Source organism: Halichoerus grypus, chromosome 4 (assembly GCF_964656455.1).
Source record: "Halichoerus grypus chromosome 4, mHalGry1.hap1.1, whole genome shotgun sequence".
Classification (NCBI taxonomy): domain Eukaryota; kingdom Metazoa; phylum Chordata; class Mammalia; order Carnivora; family Phocidae; genus Halichoerus; species Halichoerus grypus.
The window spans coordinates 130,812,440-130,839,701 of record NC_135715.1 but is presented as its reverse complement, the minus strand read 5'-3'; the positions used below and the strand labels follow the sequence as shown (position 1 = coordinate 130,839,701).

Below are 27,262 nucleotides of genomic sequence, written 5' to 3'. Positions count from 1 at the left end.
TCACACATAAGGATTACAAAATAACTGAAAAATAGCAAAAATTACTTAACATTTTTAAAAAGCAAATGAAAAGGATGTTTAAATTTTGACTATCAGACTTCAAGACCTAAAGAAAGCTGGATCACTCACCTTACGCAAATGCAAGCGTAGAGCCCAGTGGATTCAATGTTTTACTGGGAATTACAATACAGAGGATTAACAGAGAACTGATTAGATTGCATTGTGAAATTCTATGCTGATTCATAATGCAAAAGCACAGTGATCGGTGATCAAGTTATAGCAGGAAGCACACTTCACCACTACAAGAAAAAAAGGCCCCAATAATGTCTGTAAAAACCGTTTGACTCCTGGTTTCAGGCAAAGATTTTAAAACGTTAATGTCTCCTTTATTGCAAACATATTACCACAGGGAAGAAAATACTGAATTTTTTAGGTCCACTATTCATAAATTAACTGTCCAATGATAAAAGCTACAAACTAGATCATTCAAAGAAATTGGTAATTTTCTTAACTGCCCTTTAACAATAAAAGATGGATTTGCATACAGCTTTAGAATGAAGTAAGTTAATTCTTTTGTTTATCCACAGGCTATCACCAACTCCCTAAGAAAGTCCCACTGTTAATGATTATATATAAAGACATTTTTATCAGCCTTCTCCCAGTAATGTCAGGAACTAAAGCAATTCATCAACAGGCCACTTGTTCCCTTTTTCAAATTAAACAATCTGTTAGATATTCTTTTCCATCAGAGAAGAAATATGATGGATTCTATTTCCCAGACTGTAAATGATTTTTGAGTCTTGTTGTCTGAAATGTCTCTGCTTAAACCTGACAAGGGGGCAAAAAACTTTCATCAGGCAAAGTCATCCTTCAGGTTAAAGTAGATGTGCTGCAGGAGCACAAGCCTGACTTCCCACTGCAGCAATGCAGTGCGAGAGAGAACTAACACATGGACAGTAGATACTCATTTTGGAAACTACAAGTTTCAAACATTAAAAGATTAGGCTTTACTAGGTAAAGAAAACGGCCTCATGGTAAATTGCACATCTGTGATGCTGTCGTTAACTCATTTCCACAAAGCTTTAGCTTGTTTGACCAAGATGGAACTCTGTGACCCAAGGGCACTCCTCTATCTCCAAATTTGCTCTGTACACTGAAATTCTCACAGAATCCCCTCTTACTGAGCACGGCAGGCCTACCCATTTCTTAACTACAACTCCCTGGCAATGTCTATTTACATCATAAATAATCTTCATATATATGTATTTCTACAGAAACCAGCTATCTTGCCAGGGCCTTAATGCAAAAATGACTTTTCATGTGACTTTTCAAACACTCTCATAAGTGAAACGTCAACATGCAGCCTGGATTTGGCCAGAAGGAGAATTCTGAGAAAATGAAATAAAATGGTGAAGGGCCAGAAAGGACAGCTTGTTATAACTTAACAGGAATATGATATGTTATATCATAAAAAGCCCAGTTTTTAAAAACAAACATATTTTGAGACACTGTACAAATGCCTAGGATTATTCTATATAGGCAATACAATAGGTAAGTTCTTATATGGCAAACTAACCAACATAAAAATCAGGTGCCTAAGGTCTCAGCAGCAGGCTTTCTCTTTTCTACAAATGAACCAGGAAGAGGATTTCCTAAAAACTTTTGCCCTAATGTTGGCTCTATGATCCTCAATATCTTACAGTTCACTTGGCTGGTGACACAGATTTTGGTCCCTAGATTCTGTCTTGATATCAGATGTGGTTTCCTCTTTGGTCTCTTTCTTAGCCATAGACACTTGTTTCGAACACAGGGATCTTCTCTGTCGCCTCTATTCTGAGGTCTGGCCTGGGTTCAGGATTAAACTTGCTAAAGAGGTAAACATTTTGGAATGATTACCACTACCATGTGTGGTTTTCATTTCCCACCTGAAATATGATTAGAAGAAACCTTGTGGTTATCAATATTTCACTATGGCCTGGAAATTCCTTCTTTGGGCAGGGGAATTTGTCAGTCTCAGAGGGCTATATATTGACATATTTGGATAGTGATACTGTATGTTTTGGAGCTGGTACCAGCACACAATTTTGACTATGAGATGGTAAATCTTTCCCTGGAAATGGAAATCCTCGAAAGTATGTAGAGATAGGCTTCTAAAAAGAACACGCATTTTCCAATCTGCACAGGAGAAAGCTCACTACAGCCCATCATAAAAACAAGCCCATTGATTTTAAGTTGAAATTCTCATTATCTATACTCTGCCTACTTGTAACAAAGCATGCAATATGTCAACCTTTATGTGGTTAAATCTTTCCAAATAAACAAAAGACATCCATAGAAACAGAATCAATAAGTTGGTCTTTCTCATATGTAACCCTTATCCCAAATCATGAGTTAACATTAAAAGATAGTACTAATCTCCTTATTTTTCTAATATATATATTTTGCAAAAGTTTAGCATCCCCCCTCTTATGAAATAGTTCTCATCTATCTTTAATTTGTCATTTCTCCTTCCCTTTAATTTCAACTATTTTGCTTGGCTTGTATTATCTAGTTGTCTGTGACAAATGGTGGTACCAGTCAGCCTCCAATGTCCTCTTTCCACATCTACTCCTCCATTATTTCCTTGCTCATTTTCTTTGCACTTATTCCATTGTGATAAATATTATGGTTAGTCACTCAACACCTATTCCATTCCTTTTCTGTGGGGAAGCAAAAGTACGATAGCGGGAATTAACCTTATTGTGATTGGCCTTTGGGCATTCTCTCCTCTTTGGCAGTAATTAGTTCAAGAACAGCATGTGACAAGAACTAGAACAAATAGTACTAAAATTTGTGTGAAACCACAAAAGACCCAAAATACTCCAAGCAGTCTTGAGAAAGAAGAACAAAGCTGGAGATTAACACAGTTTCAGATTTCAAGATATACTACAAAACTACACTAGTGAAAACACTATGGTACTGGCACAAACACAGATGCAAAGATCAATGGAACAGAATAGAAAGCCCAGAAATAAATCCACAACCAAATGGTCAATTAATCATTGAAAAAGGAGGCAAGAATATGCAATAGGAAAAAAATAGTCTCTTCAACAAATTGTACTGGAAAACCTTGACAGCTACATGCAAAAGATTAAAACTGGACCACTTTCTTTCACCATACACAAAATAAACTCAAAATGGATTAAGGACCTAAATGTGAGACTTGAAACCATAAAAATCCTAGAAGGGGTCACAGGCAGTAATTTCTTTGACATCGGCTATAACATCTTTTTAGATATGTCTCCTCAAGCAAGGGAAACAAAAGCAAAAATAAGTAATTGGGACTACATCAAAACTAAAAGCTTTTGCAAAGTGAGGAAAACCATCAACAAAACAAAAAAGCAACCCACTGAATAGAAGATATTTGCAAATGATATCTCTGATAAGGGGTTACTATCCAAAATATATAAAGAACTTATACAACTCAACACCAATAATAATAATAATAATAATAATAATAATATGGATTAAAAAATGGACAGAAGACCTGAATAGACATTTTTCTAAAGAAGACATACAGATGGCCAAAAAACACATGAAAAGATGATCAACATCACTAATCATCAGAGAAATGCAAATCAAAACCACAATGAGATATCACCTTATGCATGTCACAATTGCTGAAATCAAAAAGATAAGAAAGAACAAGTATCGGCAAGGATATGGAGAAAAAGAAACCCTCTTGCACTGTTGGTGGGAATGCAAGCTGGTGTAGCCTCTGTGGAGTGGAGTATGGAGGTTCCTCAAAAAATTAAAAACAGAAATACTATATGATCCAATAATTATGCTATTGAGTATTTACCCAAAGAAAAAGAAAACACTAATTCAAAAACATATATACATCTCTACTGCAGCATTATTTATAATAGCCAAGATGTGGAAAACCCAAATGTGCATCCATAGATGAATGGATAAAGAAGATATATCTATGTATATAATGGAATATTACTAAGACCATAAACAAAACAAGGATGAGACATTACCATTTACAACAACATGGATGGACCTATGTTAAGTGAAATAAGTCAGTCAGAGAAAGACAAACATCATATGATTTCACTTATATGTGGAATCTAAAAAACAAAACAAAGGAATACATAAACAAAAAGCAGAATCCAACCTATCAATACTGAGAACAACTGAGTATTGTTAGAGGGCAGAGGGATGGTGGGGTGGACAAATGGGTGAAGGGGAGTGGGAGGTGCTTCCAGTTATAGAATGAATAAGTTATGAAAAGCAAATAAGGGATGAAAAGCACAGCATAGGGAATATAGTCAATGGTACTGTAATAGTGTTGTATGGGGACAGATGTTAGCTACACTTGTGGTGAGCACAGCATAAAGTATAAACTTGTTGAGTCACAATGTTGTACACCTGAAGCTAGTGTAACATTGTGTGTCAACTATATTCAAATATAAAGAAGGAAGGAAGGAAGGAAGGAAGGAAGGAAGGAAGGAAGGAAGGAAGGAAAGAAAGAAAGAAAGAAAGAAAGAGAAAGAAAGAACAATGTGTGACACGATAACTGACAATGAAGTGCAGACAGATGTATGCTGGTGGCCTCTGAGAACATTCTCCCTATCTCTTACTAGAGAATAGCTGAAACTAAGCTATTTCTTCTGGACTTTAACACAGAGTATATAGTAGCCATTAGAAGTCATTCTAAACCAAAGGGGAACCAGCCTCAGGACAAGTATAGCACTCTGGATGGCAGAGCAGAGAGCCCAGAAAAAAATCTAGGACCTGAGGCCATTATTGAGCCCCTGGACCCACTCTATCTTCACTCTGCTTCCTTATTGTTTAAATCAGCTTGAGTTGGTTTTTCTGTTATTTGTCATCCAATGGACCCAAACCAACACACTTTGATCTGTATATTACTAGCTTTAACAGTAAATACTATCACATTGGTAAATATAGCCCTCCGGTGGAAGCTAGGGTTTTACTTCTTCATAGTTTTCCTTTAAATCTAAGTCACAAAAAACACAGAAGAGAACAGATTATTATTGATCTCTATGTCTAAACAGTTTAAATATTCAAAAATAGTTGTATGATCATGACAATTGGTCAGCTTCTGGTTAGGTTGACACTAACAAAGTAGGCAGTAGCCATGAAGTTATAAAGATAAGTAAGTCATGGATGCTTTACTCAAGAAGCAACATCTAGGATGAGAATGGACAACAGATACATCAATAAGTATATATTGCTCTAATGAACTACTCTAGGATCCTTAGAAGCCAATCTCTTCACTGAGTCCTTGAGGGGCTTTCACCTGCTATGTGAGACCAAATCCATGTAGCCTACAGAGGATTACTTTTACTTATGAAAGAGATTCTGGAATAATGGTAATGATGTTAGGGGGCAGTTCTTAATCTCAAGATTATGGTCCTTTAAATCTACTTCTATCATAGATATGGGCTGTGTTCATATTTAACATCCTTGGGGCCATTAGGACTACTTCAAATCCAGTATTCTGGGATTAAAACCATTTCTTGTCTATGGATCTGAACACTGTCTAAAATTCTTAAAGGCTTAAAATTCAAAGATGGTAATTTTCAGACCATTTGAATAAAATGTGCCTTTATTCAACTAGTTACCTTTCCTATCTTTTTATATGTATGTATAATTAAACATATACAAATACTACCTGACTAATATAGAACTCTGCAGAGAATCAGAACATGTCATTCCCAAATATGCCACTTTGGTATATTGATTATTTTGAGCTGTAGGTGATTGAAAAATAGCAGATTTATGACAGGCTCTCTGACCTCTCCTTTTCTACCTAAAGGCAGGGCACAAATTTCCTATGAAAAATATGGCCTCCCTGTACGAGGAAGGGGAAAACATTCTTATCACCAGAGATGGGAAGTTGATACCAAGAGGAAGCTGTATAAACAAACCTACTAAAATAATCCTTATTTTCCATTATTTCCCCCATATATTTCCAAGTCACTTTCCCACAATTTACTGCCCCAGCTCAAACCCCATTTTCCATTGTCTTGTCACATCTCCACAACCTACTGTTCTTTCTTAAAATGGCATATAAACTCTCATGCCTACCTACTTCTTTGGGTATTCATTTCTTACACATGAAGGCTTCTGTGTACATGTAAAAATATTAACGAGTACAATTTGCATGCTTTTCTCCTGCCAATCTGTCTTTTGTCAGTCTAAATAGTAGGCCCAGTCATAGAACTTAAGATAGCAGAGGGAAAAAAATCTTTCCTCCACTATACCTCTCAGTTTACCAAAACGATTGCTCTTTGTAAATCTAGAAGATTCTCTTAAAAACTTGATGTTTCTATATTTCAAACCAAAACAACTGGGAAATTTATGTAAATAAGAAATCATTCTGGTCATTTGAGATTTAATGTAGCCCTCTAAATATCAGATTTGATGATTTGTTTTCTATTACATTTGATGTTTCCCATCATGTCAATAGTGTAAAGATTGGAAATAAAAGTAAATATGTAACTTAAATATTTGATCAGCACCTCTTACAGTTTTCTCTTCTTTATTACTTAATGCCAAATGAATAGTTTAATAGTAATATTCACAGTAAATTCAAAATTAGTGTAAGACATATGAAGAATTTGGAAGGGAATATGTTACATAATCATTGGCAGATTAAACATGCACATACACATAAAAATACAATTTAGATATCTAAGTTATTAAAACACCCTAATTAAAAACAGAAGTTCAGCCTCAAATACAAGTTTCAACCCTCTAAGGTAATTAAGTCATCTTATAACTCTAATGTCAAATTAATTTAAGTCTCAACAAATAATAAGCTATATTATAGGCCAAATATGCCAGATAGATAGATATTATGAAAAAACCCCAAACCTTTAAATGCCTCCCATGGGGAAAAATAACTTCGCAAATACCTATTTACAAAACAACTTCCTCTCCTCTTAGTTATCCATTTACATTTGTTTAATTTTGATGGATGAAAAGCCAGTGTTGTTAACTTCTCTTTCTTTTGTCTCAGGTAGCAGGTAATCATAATATTAACAATTTATATATTTTGCTACACCTTATTTAATTTACACGGGCAGTTAGACATATCAGCATGTTGGAATGCCTTCTTTTCATAATTTTGTCTATGGGAATGCTGTTGCATAAACTGTCTGCACTAGAGGTAGCCATGGGTGAAATGGCCTTTCTTATTAAATGTCACAAGATTTAATGTCACAGTATAATTGGGATGGAAGGATAATTGCACTAAGCTCAACATGTCTTTTTCTGCTAACACATTATTAATCCACAGGAGTGTTAAAATATGTTTAATAAAGGCCCCATTCACATGGAAATTGTTGGCACTTGCTAAAAATTACACTATTTCATTGCTCAGCCCTAAGAATTTCTAGTGGAATTCACAGCAAGTTTGATTTTCAAGTGAAATTATAATAGGAATCCACACTAAAAAAAATTCAACATTTGTCCTTAAAGTATATTTTTTAAGGGATTAAAAATGGTCTTGTGCTTGAAGCACTAATGCAGTCTAGTATTACACTGACAGTGCTGTAGTTCATGTTTAACAAGTGCTTTGAAAGAAGATCTGTTTGGATCTGTTCTTAGGTTTGTTACTCTTTCCCCTGCCCGCCCCACCCCCCACACACACCTGAGCACAAAGCTAAGTTACATCACTGAGTACTAGCCTCCTTTGCAGTAAGGTAGGGTCATATGACTGAGCTCTGACTAATGACTGTGGGCAGAAGCCATGAAAACCTGTTCCACAATTCTGTATGGTCTCTTCTATTCTACCTAGATGAAACAGAAGACCTAGGACAAGACTCCAAAACCTGGCTGAATATCCATACTGACCTATGAGTGAGAAAAAAAACTATACTGTTACATTTCTGAGAATATAGGGGTGATTGTAATGCAGTTAGATCGTTCTGACTCTCTTGCTTATTTCTTCTTTCTTTCCTTATTCTTTCCTTTTAAAACCTTTCTTATTATTTTTAAAGGAGCTTATGGTAAAAGAGTCTGTACCATTATTCCAAAGTCCAATCTGGCCTTTATAATACCATTCTTGGTGAAATTTACTTGTAACGAGTCTAACCACTCATAACTATCATTTTAACACATTTGTATTTGTCTTACTTTCAATAGAGCGTAATTCTTCATATAGGTGAGAAAACTTTGATTTCCCCAATCTTTGCTTTTCTAGGCTAAACTAAAGCACACTGGCCTTTTAATCTTTCCTTACAAATGAGTCTCAAAATTTCAAGCAGTTCTAACTTTTCTATATCTTTTTTTCATAACCCACAGTCACATAATTGATCTGTTTGGTGGAAAAGTAAACTGAAACAGAAAAGAAATCCATCCACCCAGCTGTTTATACAGACGAAACTACTTTTGATTGCATGTCCCTTTTTTTTTTCAAATAGTTTTTATAACCTAAAAGAACAGAATCTGAAATGGACAGAGTACTCAAGGAAAACTGTAATAAATGAGCTTAAGGGAATAATTTTTTATGGGTTTAAAGTGTTAGGTGTCTATGTATATTTTACAGTACAATTCATTTGGATTTAATTTAGTTGTAATCATAGTTACTTTCATTTCAGCTAGGCACATTCCCCATGGGTTTCTATCTATTAAGTATATTTGATCAGGCCGGAACTGGACATGATTGAAAAACTTAGAGGCATCTTTGCCCTAATCTATCTTTGTGACTATCCAAGTGTAAGAACTCAAAAAACACTCATTTTTTTGTAAGAACCAGGAGAAGCAAAGTGAGCTAGTATAGAAAATTGTACCATGGAAATTTTTAGACCATTTAATCAACTTTATAGGCTAAAAATAAAATCTTAATGATTTTAAGATAACAGGAATGGGGGAGGGAACTCAACCAACAGTTTAGGATCCACTACTAGAGTAACATAACTTACCTAACAAAAGCATAAGCATGGCTGTGGTGAACTAAAGATGGCTATACACTCTTCAGTACTCCTCCCATCTAACAATAGACTCTGTTTCTTCCCACCTTGAATATGAGCCTTTTCTGAGACTTGCTTTGATCAAAGGAATGCAGCCGTAATGCTGCTGTTAACTTCCAAAGCTGGGCCTTAAGAGATACGCAGCTATCACTCTCATGCTGGGAATGTTCCTTCTTTGAACACAACCACCAAGCCATGAGAAGCCCAAGCCACATACAAAAGCCATGTGGAGAAGACCCAAGTCACCTGAGTTGACAGCCTCATGTCTGCTAATGGTCAGTAAGTACTATGCACCAACCATGTGAGTGAGCCATCTTGGATGCTCCAGGCCAGTCAGACCTCCGAACCGCAGCCCTAGGCAATACTACACAGAAAAGAATAACCACCCAGTTGTGCCTAGTCAACCCACAGACTCAAGAGATAATAGTTTTATTTTCTTAAGCCAAAAAATTCTAAATTAAGCCACTAAGTTCTTAAGTTTTCGATAGTTTGTTACACAGCAATAGATAGCCAAAAGAATGTTCAATAAATGGAGCAATTATTATTTTTCTCCAATGATGAGGGAAAACAGCAGATGCTAGTAGTTTGTTGCTCTACTTAAAAACTTTAAGGTCAATATATCCTGTACTGCCAATTAATGTCAAAGCATCGGGGAAATAAAAAGTAGGTGCTTTGCCAAAAAAAAAAAAAAAAGGAAAATTTCACTTATATAGAAGACTTGTAGAAGAATAGTGTTTTCTTTCCATTGTACTCTTCACTGTAGTGTAAATCCTCACATTTTATCACACACCTGTGAGTTCTTAAATGACTAAAAACCATAGGACAGAGAATATGCTTGTCCTAAAATCAGATATCACAGTCTGCTTAAAAGGTGCAGCTCTCAAAGACTCACTCATTGTTCTTTGCCTCTGACCTCCCAACATGTACATTCTGTTTGCTTCCCTGCTCTTTGTCCCATCTATCTTTGTGCACATCATGGACCTAGCATCTACCTTGTTTATCTGCCCCCATTTCTTACATTTATAGACTTTCTGTACCTTCTTTATAGTAGTTTTTAAACTTCTCCCTATGCTTACTATGTCTCTCTCTCTCGCTACCCTTGACCTTGACTAGTTATCTCCCTAGAGCTACTATATCTAATGGACACTACTTTTAGATTTCCAGTCTTGGCCTTTCTTGTCCTTTGCTGAATCATTGTTGCTATGCCCAGTGAAGCACTAGACATGGTATTATCTTAATCGCAGGTATATAAATACACAATGTCTTCTTTCCCCAGGACACAAATGAATGAAAATTATAGTAATCTACAAAACAAAATGGTTATGTGATTCTACGTAAATTTCCTAATAGAGGTGATAGTATCAAAATACATAACTGTATGTTCAGTGATGAGTCATATTCTTTGCTTTCAATATATAACTAAGCTCCTGAATCCCTTGAAAGTTTCTACTTCTAGGGGAGCAAATTCTTTCCATCTTTGGTAGGTTTTGTAATCAAATACAATAACATGGGGGCAGCTGAGCAATTATTGTGACATGTTTGACATCAGTACATTAAAGCTGTCCTGTTTTAGGGAGCCACCTTTCCTTTACCAAAAGAGGCCACAACCAATTTAGGAACAGAGTATTTATTATGTATTTACAATGTGAAGAAAATGCTTATTGTAGATTATAATGACTTAAGATTTTACTATGAATAATACATTTTGTTCAGGAAATTTCCTCTTAAACATAGTAATTATTTTAATTATTTCTTCTCTGGCAATTTTTCTATTGAAAATTTCTCATTGTGCTGTTATAATTGAGATAACTCAATTAAACCACAAAAATTTGAAATTATTCAAAATTGCAGCAATTTTCATCTATGCGGATTTGAAAATTTTTTTTCTTTTAAAAACTTCATTTTGAAGAAATGTTTTACATATTTACTCCTTAGCTATGTGTTTCTTGGCTGCCTCAATCTACCTCCATCTATATGGTAGCAATCTTTCGTATTCCACAAGAGTAGATCTCCTAGCTAGGACAATTCAGACTGCAAGGAAAGTGGGGATTCACTTTGAGATCCAGAAAGCCAAGAAGTAAATATCACACTTAGAAGCAACCGGCTGTCAAATATGGACTTGAACAAGGAGGTAGAGAAAGCAATTCTAACAACTTGTTAGTAGCATAGATAGAAATATTTAGATGACTACCATGTAAGGATCACAGGCATGGTGGGAGGGGCTGCCTAATGAGGTTCCTTTCATTTTTACATTTGTGTAGTCATGTTCAATTACAAAGAACTTCCACATCCTTTATCTCATTCAGTTCTTACAAAAAACACAGGATGGAGGCTGGTATAGTAATGTTTTTCCCTTTTTCACTTTGGGAAATAGGTTCCAAAAAGATTGCAGACTTTCCTAATATTATTAATTTCATTAGGAGGTAATCCAAGACATCTAATAAGACAGAGTTGTCATTACTTGGGTCTTCCGACTGCTGGGCACAGGTCCTTGACTGTATCATTCTGTGGCTCAAATTTTGAGATACATAAAGTTGTGAGTAGTAATAGATGAAGTTTAGAAATCACATGAAAGATCACATCTTTCCAAAGCTAAGGAAGAACTAGAATTGGTTATCTTAATAGGATGTAAATTCAGTAAATACTTCTTTATTAAAATCTTTATGATATATGCACTGAAAACTATATCTGTGTAGAATTCCTGTTTACTGTCATGAGGAAAGCTAAAGAAGCTTTCTAAACAGGAAATCTGTCAATAGTACCATTTCATTTGGTCATGCTAATTATTGACTAATGTGGTGACCTCACTCATGTGGGTGTGGTGCACAGCCAAACAAGAATAATTCTTGCTTAAAGAATATTATACAAGAGGTGCAGCTTATCTTATCTGCCCTACTTTGGGGAGCTGTCATTTGGGAACTTCCCGCCCAGACAATCACCTCTAAAAATACATTTTTTTTTTTAAACTCAGGATTTTGTGATGAAAACAGAAAAACTGAGGTGAACAAATGATTATTATGGGCTGCAAATTATAGTAAAGGGTTAAATATAACTTGAGTCTACAACAAACTATAGGTAACATGTCTATGGTTAGAGTAAAATATTCTCTAGAACTTATGGAAACATTTAAAGAAATGTACTCAAAAGAAATATTTATTATCAAGACTAGTATTAGTATTTGCTTTTATGCTTGATCATTGATCTACTTTCTTCTTGTTCCGAGCCTAGACTGATCTATAAAAGAAGACTATTTCCTTATATCAAGGCCTTTAACACAAATGGCAGATTATCCAGAAATTCTTTGTTCCTCAGTTTGCAGTTATTTGAAAATAGAGTCTTAGCCATATTTCTAAAGTGGTTTTCTTTCCATAAATATGCTTTACAAATTGCCCCTGATTAGTTGTTGATTACTATGGAACTGTCCATTTGTGTGGCACTGCAGTTCTGCCTCTCTGTATGCTCTCTTTGCTGGGAGCTCATTTAGCTCTGAAAATGCTGGCCGTAGCCTCTGTAAACTGCTCTTTCTCCAATCTGCCTGCTATCTTTTACTCAGCTGCTTCAGGGTCCTACAGCAATGGGAAGGGCTTTCTTAATTCCTGGCTATTTTCAAGAAAGTAGAATAACTTTCAGATCAATCTGCAATAAAAAATAATCTGCCTCAGTTGCAGATACTCTATGCCAGTGTTTTTTAAATTGTGGTTAGAGACCTACAGGTCCTGAAACCTGAATAGAATATGAATCTGTGATGGAGATTTTTGTTTATAACTGGTAACTGAGTTTTGATATAAGACATATTTCTTATTTCAGATCATGATTTTAAAAACTTTGAAAATTACTCTTCTTTGTTATTTAATGTATAAAAGTAAGTATCCAACTATTGGCAGATATTTGAGATTTTACTCTTAAGCTTTTCATGCTCACTGTGGGGTATATCTATATTGAAGTGAACCATTGAAACAATTACATAAGCATTGTGAAGAAAATTCTTTTATTTGTCACTGGTCAAAGACTTCTCAATATGGGACAGCCTGGTATGTGAGAAGAACACAGGCTTCTTAACTGGATGGCCTTTGGCTTCTAATCTGTTTCTACATCTGCGTAGCGGCAGGTCTTGAGTTAAGTCACTTAATTTCTTTGAGCCTCAGTCTCCTCACCTGTAATAATGGGATACCATTTATCTCAAATGGTTGTTTTAAGGTTTAGAGAAATGGATGTAAAGCACTTAGCATAGAACCTGTACATAGAAAGTGCTCAGTATATGGATACTATAGTTCTACCAGTGGAAGGATGGTTTATAAGAAGTATTAAAGCAAGTTATGGCGATATTAGAACAGTTTCAGATTAAAGTAAACGAGACCACAGCAATTGATTTTAAAAAATCTGAAATATGTAGGGGCACCTGGGTGGCTCAGTCAGTTAAGCATCCAACTCTTGGTTCCAGCTCAGGTCATGATCTCATGGGTCCTGGGATCAAGCCCGCATCGGGGCTCTGCACTCAGCGGGGAGTCTGCTTGAGATTTTCTCCCTCTACCCTCCCCCATATACTCTCCTTCTCTCTAAAATAAATAAATCTTTAAAAAAAATTTGAAATATGTAGGGAATTCAAATAATTTAATCTGGAATTGAAACAAAAAGATAAGTAATCTCTTCTATGACCCGAGAGTCAACTATAATGAAGGATCTAGTTGTCCTTCACAGAGGTCAAAACAACTTAATCTGACAGTAAGAGAATCTAGTTAGATATAAAAATAAATTTTATTTAAAAACTTAAAAGTGGTTAAATAATCCAGCAATTCCAATCCTAGGTATATAAATATTCAAGAAAAATGGAAACAGAAGTTGATACAAAAACTTGTACACGAGTGTTTATAATGGCATTATTTATAATAGCCAAAAAGTGGAAATAATACCTTTAGAATGAATAAACAATGGGTTGGATAAACAAAATGTGGTATATCTGTATAACAGAATATTATTTAGCTATGAACAGGAATGAAATACTGATACATGCTATCAATGAACCTGGATGAACCTTGAAAATATTATGCTAAGTAAAAGTCAGTCACAAAAGGCCACGTATTATGTAATTCCATTTATATGAAATGTCCAGAATAGGCTAATCAGTAGAGATAAGAAGTAGATTAGTGACTGCTTAGGGCCAGGGAAATGGAGGGATTTGGGTAATAGTGAAAGGGTATAGTTATCTTTTTGAGATCATGAAAATGGTTGAAATTTGATTATGGTGATAGTTGCACAACTCTGTGAATATATTATAAACTACTGAACACCTTTTAAATGGGTGAATTTTATAATTTGTGAATTATATTTTAATAAAGTTGTGAAATAGTGGCTAAACATTAGGAAAGGCTATAAAAGCTATGAAGCCCTAATACTTTATGGGCCTGGGCTTTCTCAGTAACATAGTGGCCATGGAGTTATGAAGGGGGTGGATAATGATTGATTTTGGGATGTTGCCATTGTGGGTATTTCTTAATTTTTTGCCAAATTTTGTCCTACTTTGGTTTTGAAGATCATTTCAGTCTTGATCATATTTGTAGAATTTTCCTCCTTTAAGGATTTTTATTATTCTGAACTGGCTCTCTCAATACAGAGGAGAAATAAATAATGCATCGAGTAACACAAAAGTAGATTGGTAATGTATAACATCAAATGCTTGCAAAAGCATGCATCATATGGAGACACATTTCTGCTACATACAGATAAAATGAGATAAATGTCCCATTTTTTTGCTTATTGCTGTCTTTTTCCATATCTATAATTAATGATCAACAACCAATGTTTAATACCCTAGATTCAACTAACTTTCCACAGAAATAACCTGTCAGAAATGGGAAAAAACACATGTGCAGTTGGTAGTGCATCAGAATTCTTCAATTCTGTAGCAATAACAACTTTAGCCATAAAGCAGTGTTCATTGTGATAAAGGATTTGATGTTAGTCTACGTTTATCTAAAGTTAGGAATATATAAGATGTAAAATGAAGTGTTCTACTACAAACTGACACATAGTTTGGTGATACACAACAAAAATATTTAATTTGGGGATATTCTTATGACATGTGGGAAAAAACACCCACAAAATCACAGCTTTCTTCAACATATGCATCTCGAAAAATTGCCTGTCTCTTGCCACCTATGCAATGTGAAGTCTAATTTATAACAAGGCTTGTAATGGGCTCTTAAATGTGCTGTACAGATGGAGATTTTGATAATATCATTGAAAACCAAAAGCAGAAATGCGATCTGTTTTTTGGATTTGTTATCTTCATAAAATGGAATCTCATTATTTTTCACTTCTTTGATTATTTTATCTTCTATTATGGATGAGTTATACTCCAGACTCTAAAAGTCACACAAAACATAATGAAAAAGAATGAAATCCTATTCATCATAAAATATTATTAGTTATAATAATTTCTGAATCAGAGAGAACTGAATATTTTGCATCTAATAACTCGTATTGAAAACAAATGCAGATACAGGCAGCTTGGGGTAATGGTGAGAATTGTGAACTTAGGAACCCTAATTGTACCTGTTGTGTGGCTCACATTGAGCAACTAATCATTCTTCGAGCCTCATTCTTCCCATTTGTAAAGAAAAGACCATTTGGAGCAGAAGACCTCTATCTGTATAACAATTTTTTAAGCTTTGGTAGTTTATGATTCTTTGATATGGCACTGGATAGTCTGAAAGACTGACAGAAAAGAGAATGTGTATCCTTCTCTATCACAATTTAATTAAGCCACCTTTATAACAAATAGAGTTTATCTGCTAAGAGTTTTAAGCAATTATGATTTTAAGCCAATAAACATGAAATAATTGAAGCCAGTTCAGATATTGATACAAGGGTGTCTATTATATATGTAATAAACACTAAAGCTAATAAAGGAAACCCTATTTTACAAGACACTAATAGTGGACACACCATCTGAAAATGTCAGGGAAAAACAGTTTACTTTAGTTCTTTGGGATAGACTAAGTTAATTATACTTGAGTCTGTATCTGATTCTTGGAATAAAATTTTTCAAAATGTTGCTTTTGAAGCTTTTTTGGGGTAGAATTTTCTCTCCATTTTATGAGTACTGTTCTTTATTAGTGATAAAACCTCAATTCTGCATAACATCTGATATGTGAGGCAATTTACATTGAATTTTTTTGCCAGTCATATTGGCTGTGTCTTCCTAACTTTGAAGAACTAATAATTTAGACAATTTCTTGAAATATTAAAGCAAATAAATATATTCTATAATATGTAGTATGTAAATGTAAATACATATATATATGAACATGTGTGTGTATATATATATAGAGAGAGAGAGAAGATACACACAAAAGAGAATTGAGCATTTGAACATAAAGATAATTACATTAATTGATTTACATTAATTTATTTGGCTATTTCAGCTTTGCTTCAATTTTCCAATAACGGAATAAATGTAATCCCATTGTCAGTCTACATCCAAATGATAACTGCTAGAATTGCCTAGTTTGTGTCGGCAGCAGTAAGCAGGACTATCTTAGATGCTAATATCTTACCATTACCTACTCTCTCATATAAATATCAAGAAATCTGATGAGATTTAAGTTTCTGAACATAGTTTGGGGATGCTAACTATTTGGGGGGAGGCAAAATTGTTCTTAATATTCAAAGATGGCATTATTGGACTTTCATTTTTATATGTTTTCCCCTAGCAGCAGAAAAGTGACCTCAACATATACCTACAAAATGGATGCCTAGATTTGGAATCAAGTTTTTCCCCTGAATGAAACTACAGAACACTAGGGTTTTAGCTTCAATAACACCTCATTCTAGAAAGTAACAGACAACGCATGGCGGCTTTGCAAACTAGAGCTAATTCAGGGAAGACAGGTGATGATGTGGCAATATATGGAAATCCCACAGCTCCTTCATTTCTCTAAGATGGAACCAGATCTTTTTCTTTGTCAGTTGGCAGCACTATTTCATAGTGATTTTATACCTTTTATACATTCTGCTCCTGAGTGGTAGCTAGAGCAATGGCATATTCGAGAACTAGAAGGATATTAATGGGCCATTAAAACATGATAGTAGACACACATTACCAACATTAGTGGATGATACTCTGGAATAGTGGTCACTAAATCTAGAGTTTCACTCTGCCACTCACTACTTGGTGCCCCCAGATAAGTCTTATGTTCTCTAATTCTTACTTTTATCATCCTTAGAATAAGGGATTTGGATGGACTCTCAAGTTCTTTCCATAACCAATTTGACATTTACATAATCTTTTACAGCACGCAAAATATTTCCACAAATCTTATGACATTTAATTCACACAACTCTGTTGGTTATTTATGCCGTTCTTATTTTATAAATAATTACATTGAGGCCTCTCCACAAAAAACCTTGTAATAAATGTGTCATCCAAGTTCCCTTTAAAATTATTCAACTGCTGAGGGTACTAATGTTGTCATTTTAATGCATACTTTTTAAGTGTATCATGGTTTTCTACAATATTTCTGTTTTATATTTTTATATTATATATTACTGGGATAAAACTAAAGGGCAGAAAAATTAGGCAGATCTCAATAATAACAAGAATTTGATCATTTATTGAAAATTTACTATGTGGCATATACTATACTGTTACATACAGATTATTTCTAATTCAACTATCCTTCAAGTGTGTAGTAAAATTGTCCCTGTTTTGCAGATGAAAAAAAACTGAGACTTGGATAGTTGTGTAACTAGTAAGTGGTAGAGCCATGTTTGGAACTTAGAAAAAAGTCACTCCAAAGATGGTGTTCTCTCAACTAACTATAGCACACTGCCTTTCTCTCTCACTCTTCTTTTTTAAAAGATTTACTTATTTTATTTGAGAGAGAGAGAGAGAGCGTGTGCGTACATGTGCGCGAGTGGGGGGAGGGGCAGAGGGAGAGAGAAAGGGAGAGAAGCAGACTCTGAGCTGAGCGTGGAGCCCAACTCAGGGCTGGATCCCATGACCCCGAGATCATGACCTGAGCAGAAATCAAGAGTTGGATGCTCAACTGACTGAGCCACCCAGGCACCTCCACAATGCCTCTCTCTTTCAATAAAATGAACAAGTATGTAAAAATGCAAATATATATACATCCCAATGTTAAATCTAATAGGCACAGTTAAATAAGGCACTTAACATCTTAGGTACTTCCTGTTATAACTGGTGTTCTCAGCAAATGACCTGCCATTCTCTGAGTTTAGGTTGTTCTCATTTCTATTCCCCTCAATAGATGCTTTAGGCATTGCCCTAAAGTCTAAATACAATGAACACATTCACAAGATATCTATGCTCTTTTCAGCTAAAAGGGAAAAATTTAATTTCCCTCCTCAAGAGACCAAACTGCAAGTGCACAAACTAATTAACCATTACCAACTGACGTATGTTACACTGCTGAAGGAGACCAGGGAGTCCTGCACAATTATCTCTTCTAGGAGGGCTCCTAGGACCATTTCCTTCTCTCACAAAACAACAGTATTAGAATGTAAGAAGATAAAGTCAGAAGAATTGAAAAGCCTAAATTGCTCTAGAATGAATAATAACCATTACATGCATATACCAACACAAAAAGAGACAAAACAGCCCTTGTAATCTCTCACTCGGTCTTTGGTATTTTAAGACCGAGAAACGACTTTCATTTTATTCTACCAAAATACATAAGCTTAGATTTCAATTCACATAAGTATTAAGTTGTGTGCTAGTTACATTTTGGTGGGATTAATGTTGGAAATTATATTTCTAAAGTGATTAATCTCTCCCTTTCCCTCACAGTGAAGCCATCAGTGAAAGACGTTGGCCAGTGCTGAAGAGTTTCCATGGTGTTTTGAGTTAGGGACTCAGTGATTTTCCAGTTTATTTTTTAAATGTAAAGCAGAATATTTGAATAAATTACACACATGTGGATGAAGGCACATTTCAAAATATTCTTAGACAATCTGAAGGCTTTACTTGCCTGTGATTTAACAGGATCGCCTTTGCTCTAATAGTGTTTAAATCTAAAAAGAATACAATGGCAAAACAAATTAATGAGACAACAGATAATGTAGGTGGGTGGTCTAGAGTAGACAGCTACAAGAGTAAAAATGTATAAGAATTACTCTATAACCACTAGGGAGCTTTACAACCAGTTTTAGCTCCCTAGTGTTGATCTTTCATTGTCCTCTCCATCATGACTTTTTCTCTGCCCCTCACACGTGGATACCCTGTCTTATCTGCCTGCTATCTCCCTCTACCTTCCAACCTGCTGCATTCTCTTGTATGCCTACTTCCGGCTCCACCATTAGAAGTTCAGAGTAAGTAGCTGCCTATACCTTTGCCCATTACCCAAGTTTTTCATAAAATTTGTAATGCAGGGCTATGAAAGCAGTACAGATTAAGTGGCTACTTGATTTAAGAAAGCTTAAAAACCACTCTGAAAAAAATTGTCTTGATATGACAACAAATTGGGTTCTTGTGAATACATCAAATCATAGTTTGATTATGCTACGTTATTGGGAAACATGTGCATTATTTTACTATATAGTCACGGCATTTTAGTCAACCAATTAATCCAGAATATTATTTATAATGATAAAGTCCTGATTGAAAAATAAATGTATGGAAATATGCAATATATACCCAGTAAAAGCAAATAATCTATAATTTACTGAGCACTATGTACTAAGGACTTGCTTTGCATCCACTTGTCTAAAGCTACCTAAGTGGGAAGTAGCAAAGTCTATGATTTTGACATTTACACTCTATAGCCTCCGAAAGCAAAACCTTAATGTTTTCTTGCAGTTGTCCTGAAACATAAGCGTTATGCCATGGACTCTGTGGGGGGTACTTTATTTCAGCATCCCCCACCTTCTAAATATTAACATTTTAATTTCACATGTATTTCTTCAAATAATGGGAATGTCATTTGGGTCATGTGGATTTTTTAAATAGCTTAGTGTCAGGAAATTTGTAAAACTGTATCCAATGTAGCCACTAATGAGTCACTTTAAATGGTCTAGAATAGCGGTTCTTAATCTTTACAGTCACGAATTTCTTTGAGAATTTATTGAAAGCTTTTACTTATACTTTCAAGCCATTTCAAAACAGGATAAGGTGGTTAGCAGTTATAAACACAATCCAAAATATGTTTTAAAATAATCAAGTTAGGTAATGGAGACAGAGAGGAAAAAAATGGGAAGAATGATGAAGTTTAGAGTTGATGCACAAAATGTGTACCTTAAAGCCCCATAGATTCGTTGGAGGTGGACCCAAGTTTTGTTGCTGAGCTGCTTATTACTCAGATCATTATGACTTTCAATGTTAATGAAATAAAAATAAAACTTCTCTACATTGTGCTATTAGAAAACTGCCTGTGTTTTATTGTATCTGTAATAAAAATTTAAAGTAGGCTACAATGATTTTTCCCCAAAATAATATATAATTTTAATGCAGTCTAATAAAAATCCCAGTGAGTGGTACTAGTGTCAGGATAGGAAGACAGATTAATGGAATGAAATAAAAGTTTAGAAAGAGATCCAATTATATCAGAATTGTGTGATAAAATTGCAATATTACATTTGTGGGCAAAGTATAGATTATTTAACAAATAGTACTAGAATAAGTAGATAGTTATTTTAAAAATAAAAAATTTTGATCCCTACCTTACACTTTGTAGCAAAATACATTTTAGGTTAAATTTTGAAATAAAATCATAAAACAATTATAAGTAACGTGCACTTTTATTAAAACTTGGGGTAGGGAAGGCTCTCCTAAGCATAACAATAAAGGCCAAAGACTGATAGGTCTAATTACTTACAAATTTAAAACTTCTATATATCAAAAACATTTTAAAAAGAAAAATTTTTAGAAATTTAGAAAATATTTAGAAAATGGATATATGTATATATGTGGATACATATATAGATGCATATAAATGGATACATATGTATGTGTGTGTGTATACACACAGAGAGAGAGAGAGAGGGAAAGAAATGAGCTTACAAATTAGTAAGAATAACCTGAATAGCATAATAGGGGAAAAATGGCATAAAGAAACAATTCTTCTTAAAAGAAATTCAAATGTCACTAAACACATGGAAACATTCAACTACCACAGACATCAAATAAAGGTAAATAAAATACTGAGATGCCCCTGAATCCGGTAAAAATCGAAAAATAACAACCATTGTAGGTATAGATCTTGGAAACTGGTGCTCTTACATGCTATTGTGGGAAGTGTAAATTGGTTCAAAATTTCAAGAAAGCAATTTAATAGTATGTATAAAAAGTCTAAAATAGCATTTGCTCTAGGATGTCTTTTAGCATTTAACACACATAATACTGGTCAATTATACAAATATATGGGGAGTCTATATGAGTATCTTTTTTTTTCTTTTGGTTTCATTTACATAAAGGTTAATATTTGTTAGGAAAAGTAGACAGGAAACATATATCACAATGTTATCAGTGGTAATTACAGGTTTTTGAGATCTCAGGTAATTTAACTTAGTTTTCTATTTGTGTGCCCATGTTTTGACTAGAGGTCCCAATTTGGAAACAAGAGGCATACATCTCTGTGTACAGTCCTGAGATGGTTATTTTCGAAAGCACAGTGGGGTTTCTGAGCACATTTATTATGCGGAAGCAAAGAAGAGAAAAGTGTGTTTAAAAAGGTGCAATGACTTCATCAGGATCAGTGAGCAAATTCTCATCAGTGCCAGTCAATTTCTAGTCCTCAAATATTTACCAGTGCACTACACTTCCATCTAATGAGCCTTTGTGATACAACACGGCTACAACAGAGCTGTTTGGCTGACTCTACAATTTTGTTTCCAAAGGACAGTAAAAGAATTAGTTCAGATTTCCTCTTCAATTATACTCACAAGGTTATAGACATTTTTCTAAGATAACATAAATATATTGCAGTACTCAACTGGAGAATTTGTAAATAGTTTAGTTAATGGTAAACCGTTCAACAGTTATAGAAATTTAGGACTAAATTTTAATGATATAATTCAAGTAGTCTTGTGAAGAAAATACAAATTCAGTATTCAGTGAGAACAGACTTCATGTCCCATAGCTTCTGAAGTAAAGAAAATTTTGTTTTAATTAAGAAGAAGTCAACACTTTATAGAAAATGCTTTAGATTCTAGAAGCATGTTGGAAGCTTTCTTTTTCTACTGCTCTACGCTAGGCCCAATAAACAATCAAGAAGCAGCATTAGGTAGATTTTAAAATTTAGGTCAGGAACTCCTACACTTGTGTGATACCCTGTAAACATTCTGTGCACCTCAGTTATCTGATTCATAAAGTAAGGATAATAACAGCAAGTCCGTATGGGTTCTACAAAGATGAAATTAGTAAATGAGCATATTTAATATGCAGCATCTAAAAACAAGCCATGTTTTAAAAGGCTGTGACAATAAGTATCCAATAAATAAACTATCAATAAAATGACAATATGTTTTATAAATTATAAATGAAGACATATTGAATATTTAATATTGCCCAGACATGACAAGTTTTCCAGGCAGGCAGTAAAATATTTTGAAGAAAAATAATATGGATAGAAACACAATGACTGGGGTTGCATAGCATATAATATAATGAGGATCAATCAAGTGATAACAAATAATAATGGAATAATTAGAGGTCAAGGCAAGAATAGTAATTAAAACTTCTTAGAGAAGGTGGGGTTAAAATAAGCCCTAGAAATAAAAGTAGGATTCAATTTGTTAGAAAAAAAGATAGGAGTATGAGATGTTTAACTAAAATTTGTAGCTGAAGCAAACCAAATTTAAAATCCAATTTTGTATATTATTTCTTTTTCTGATTCTTCTTTGTCCTCCTCTGTGGGAATCCATGTGCATTATAATTTGTTTTTTGTTACTGAATAGGCAGATCCTGTGTTTTTCTTCTTAAAAAAAACTTCAGAAAAATTTCAAGCATACACACAAATAGAAGAATCATATAATGAAACCCCATCTTCCTTAACTCAACTTCAAACTGGGTATCAATATTCTGACATTCTTATTCCATGTCATGGATTCGTTAGCATATAACTTCAAGCACTGGGCTCTTGGTTATGACCAACTTTAAATGTGTAGGTGAGGTAACTATGAAAATATGACTTTTTTCATTATTGTGCAGAATGCCCCCAAGGGGTCTTCTGGACTTTGCTCAACGCTTCCTGGGATAAGGAAGGATTAAAGGATTTTGTTCCAAACAAATAGTCTCCCATAAGTTGAATTACTCTTTTAAGCAAACTTTTTAAAAATTGAAGAATAATATAAATACAGAAAAATGTGCAAATTGAAGGTATACAGCTGAATTGGTGAATACTCCAAGTGAATATGCCTGTGTAACTATCACCCACTTCAAGAAATGCTCTATAACTTGGATACTTCCCTTGTGCTATCCTAGGCATTATCTCCCCCAACTTTTACCTTTCACCACAGATCAGTTTTGTCTGTTTTTGAGTTCACGCATATACATATTATTCATTCTTTTGTGCTTCCTCAATGTGAACAACACTATGTTCGAGACAAGCACCCATACTGTTTTTATGATTACATATTCTTCTACAGTACAAATATACCAAAATTTATCTACGCTGTTATTGATGGATATTTGCATTGTTTCTACTTTTTAATAATATTATATATAATGCTGTTATAACTTTTTACATTTGTCTTTTGGAACTATTCATTGCTATTGGGTAAAAATCTAGTAGAATTATTGGGTCATACTGATGAATATTCAGTTTTGATAGATTTGGCAAAAACAGGCTTTCCAAAATGGATACACAAATTATATTCCCACCAGTAGTAAGTGTGCAATTAAAAAAAAAATATTTTATTTATTTATTTGTCAGAGAGAAAGAGCACAAGCAGGGGGAGCAGCAGAGGGAGAGGGAGAAGCAGACTCCCCGCTGAGCATGGAGCCCAATGCGGGACTCGATTCCAGGAGTCTGGGATCATGATCTGAGCAGGAGGCAGACACCCAACTGACTGAGCCACCCAGGCATCCTGTAAGTGTGCAGTTTGTTCCAAATCCTCAGGTTTGTCATTTTTTTAAATTTTAGCCACCTTCTGGTAGGTGTGTACTTGTATCTAATTTGAACTTAATTTGCAATTACCCAATGACCAAGGAAGTAATGAGATGAGCATGTTCCTCTATGTTTAGTAACCATTTGGATAGTCTCTTTTGTGAAGTGCATAGTCAAACTGGTTGCCAATGTTTAAAGGAGTTTTCTATTGTTTTTGTTTAATTGACTTATAGGACCTACTAAGATATTTAGGACATGAATTCTCTGTCCATTCTGATTAGGGGCCCTGAACTCCAATTTCAGTTTGCTTACAGACATGACACTACCCAGAGTTGTGCTCAGCCTTTGAGTTAGTTAATGGCAAATTCATCAGTGGAACAAGGGCTCAAGTCTCTCTTCCCTTTCTCAGGAAATCCTGGCATCATTGTAACTCTTAATTCTAATTTTCATCTCTCTACCCTTATGAAGCTGCTGAAAGCTCCAGGTCACCACATTCTGCTTGGCCTCTCAGCCCATGTCACTTAAGAAATGGCAAATATTTGGGGCTGAAAGGCAGAATAAAATTCCAAGTTCACTTGAATGCATTATCCTTTTCTGTAGGATCTTACAGATCTTGGTTGCTCTCCAATACATCAGACAGCTTGGTATTTTTTTTTAATCATTACTTTGCTATTGTAGCTCTTTTTAGAGTGATGGTTAGTTTGATATAAGCTGTTCTGTCATGTCTGGGAGCTCACTCTACATGTAGAACTCATAATCTGGATTTGTTTTTTAAATTTAAGCAGAATTTTGTGTGTAAAAATTTCTGGCAAGGGTGGGGGGGTGCAGAAAATCCATGATTTTTTATCATTCTTAAAAACATATGACATAAAAAAAATCTATTACTGCTGTAATTTCTAGGAGCCCAAAAGAGGCTTAAAAATGTTGGGGTTTGGCAGGAGGTAGAAAAAATAAGAATCCACTATTGTGGATATTTAAAGTGACTCATCAAGTTCCTACAAATTACATATAAATGATCCATACTGTAGGGGTAGAAAAATTTCCCTTCATTTATTCTAGGTTCTTTGGCTGGTCCAATAATTAAATTGATTAAGACAGATTAACAAGAGAAAAGCAAACAAATGTTGTAAAAATGGGAGCCCCCCAAAATATGAGATGCCGAAAGCAGGCAGATGATTGGAGCTTATGTAACATCCTGAGCCAAGGAAAGGGGTGGAAGTCTGGGGATCCAAAGAGGAGGAAGGCCATTCACAGGAAGGCAGAGGAGGGGTTTGGAAAACAAAAGTGTCCTGTTATGCAGATAAGTTTCTGAGGTAAAAAAGGTATGTCTAGTAAGAGCTTTCTTCCCAGGACAGGCCCCCTTTCCAGTGTAAGTTTAGGCAGGTGGGTGGTGGGAGAGGGGTGGGTTAGTAGTGTTTTTTCCTGAATCTGCTGAGTTTTGAAAACGTTTAGATCAAAATAATCTTTATGTCAAAGAGCCATATTTTGAGGTAACAAAATCTACTCCCCTTCAAAACTAAAGGAGTTCAGAGTATGCCACCCCAAAATATGGCACTCTGACATAAGGGTTCTTATGAGCTGAATGCAACTGCCAAGAAGCAGACACACACACAAAAACTTGCTGCCCTCCCTCTGTTTACCAGGAACAACAGGATGATTCTTCATCACCAGAGACAACTCTAGACTCAGCCTACAGATGGCACCAGAATAATTAACATAACAAAACTTACTGACTAGCTGTTATCTTCCATTAGTTTCCTCACATATTTACCTTCTCACAGTTTGCCACCCCTAAGAGCCAAAACCCATTTTCCTTTGTCTCATCACTTTTCTAAAAAAATGTATGGTTCTTTGTTCCTATACTATAGAAACTCCAAGTTCTAACCACACTTTTGAGATACTCATCACTGAGTTCCCCCACATGCATGTGTGATACACATGTTAATAGACTATGCTTGTTTTTCTCTTGTTAAGCTGTCTTTCATCACCTTATTCTGAAGCCCCAGCTATTGAACCTAAGAGAGTATAAGAATTTTTTCCTCCCATAGTTTTGGCAACCCAGATGAGATACCTAGAACATACCACTTACCCCAGAGGCTACAGTAAATCTTAGGACAACTGACCAAGCAAGTAAAAGGTAAGAATTCTTACCCAAATCAGCCTTTCTGATTTCTGTCTGTAGCGTCCAGGCAAGGAAGGATGGTAAAAATTTCTCCTTTCCAAATTAATTTTAATGGGAAAAAACATTCATGTGACTACTTCTTTGGGTATGTGGCATTTTGGCCATTTGCTATTGATCATTTCTCTCTCAGGTAGCTACAATTTCCCTTTGTCTCTGTCTTTTGTGTCATTTGTCATAAGGGGGAGAATCATAGGGTAAAACACAAGCATAAATCCTATAAGCCTGTTGTTTGAGCTGGCCTCACTGCCTGGTTCAGTTTACAGTTCTCACCAGACCAGAGTCTGTTTGGATGACAAACTTTGCTGTGGGTCACCAATTAAAAAAACCAGATGAGATTCTCCCTCCGTCTTGTTTTGTGTCTTGAGAACTTGGCTTGAATCCAGTGAAAGTGTACTCTCCCTGATTCTTCTGCTTCCTGGGAGATATGGGTTCTCGGGCCTACATCTGCAGATGGCCATCTGTCAAGATGAGGACCTGAGACATGTTCCTACGGTGTGTGCCAGCTCTCAGGGGAATTTGTCCAAATAAGGGGGTCTCAGCCCATAAGGACTTTTATCACCTTTTCTTTTCATTGCCTTGTTAGTGCTGGGAAAGCCTCATGCCTAAATAGCCTACCAAGTATCATAGATTAATGGCTCTGTGATTGAGGCATCTCATTTTTGTGGGAGACTGAAGTTTTCTTACTGTCTGAGAGAGTGAAGTCTTTGCTTTCTTTTACCAGCTTTGGAAGTGACATTTTTGGGTCATGGGGGCGTACATCATCTGCCCCCACTCCAGGGATGCCTCTTGCATCCATGTAAGCATTTACTCTAAGCCTGGAAAGTTGCCTCTGGATCATTCCATGAAAAGGCTTTCTGGTCTGTGTTGCAATTAGAATGGGTATACCCTTGGCGATCCTATGTGTTGAAGGCCTGACAATGGATCTTCAGTTTGGAAAAATATCTTTGGAAAAAATATCTAAAAGGATTTTTAGAGAGATCTCATCTGAAACAAATCTCCTATTGGAAGATCATATTAAACATAAGGGGAGGGTG

General features: G+C 35.1%; 1 protein-coding gene across 2 annotated transcripts in view; it reads right to left on the bottom strand.

Annotated features, from left to right (window-relative positions):
• The window catches only part of B3GALT1 (beta-1,3-galactosyltransferase 1), a 507,740-nt gene that overhangs the window by 232,375 nt on the left and 248,103 nt on the right, over positions 1–27,262 (bottom strand). The window lies entirely within an intron of this gene.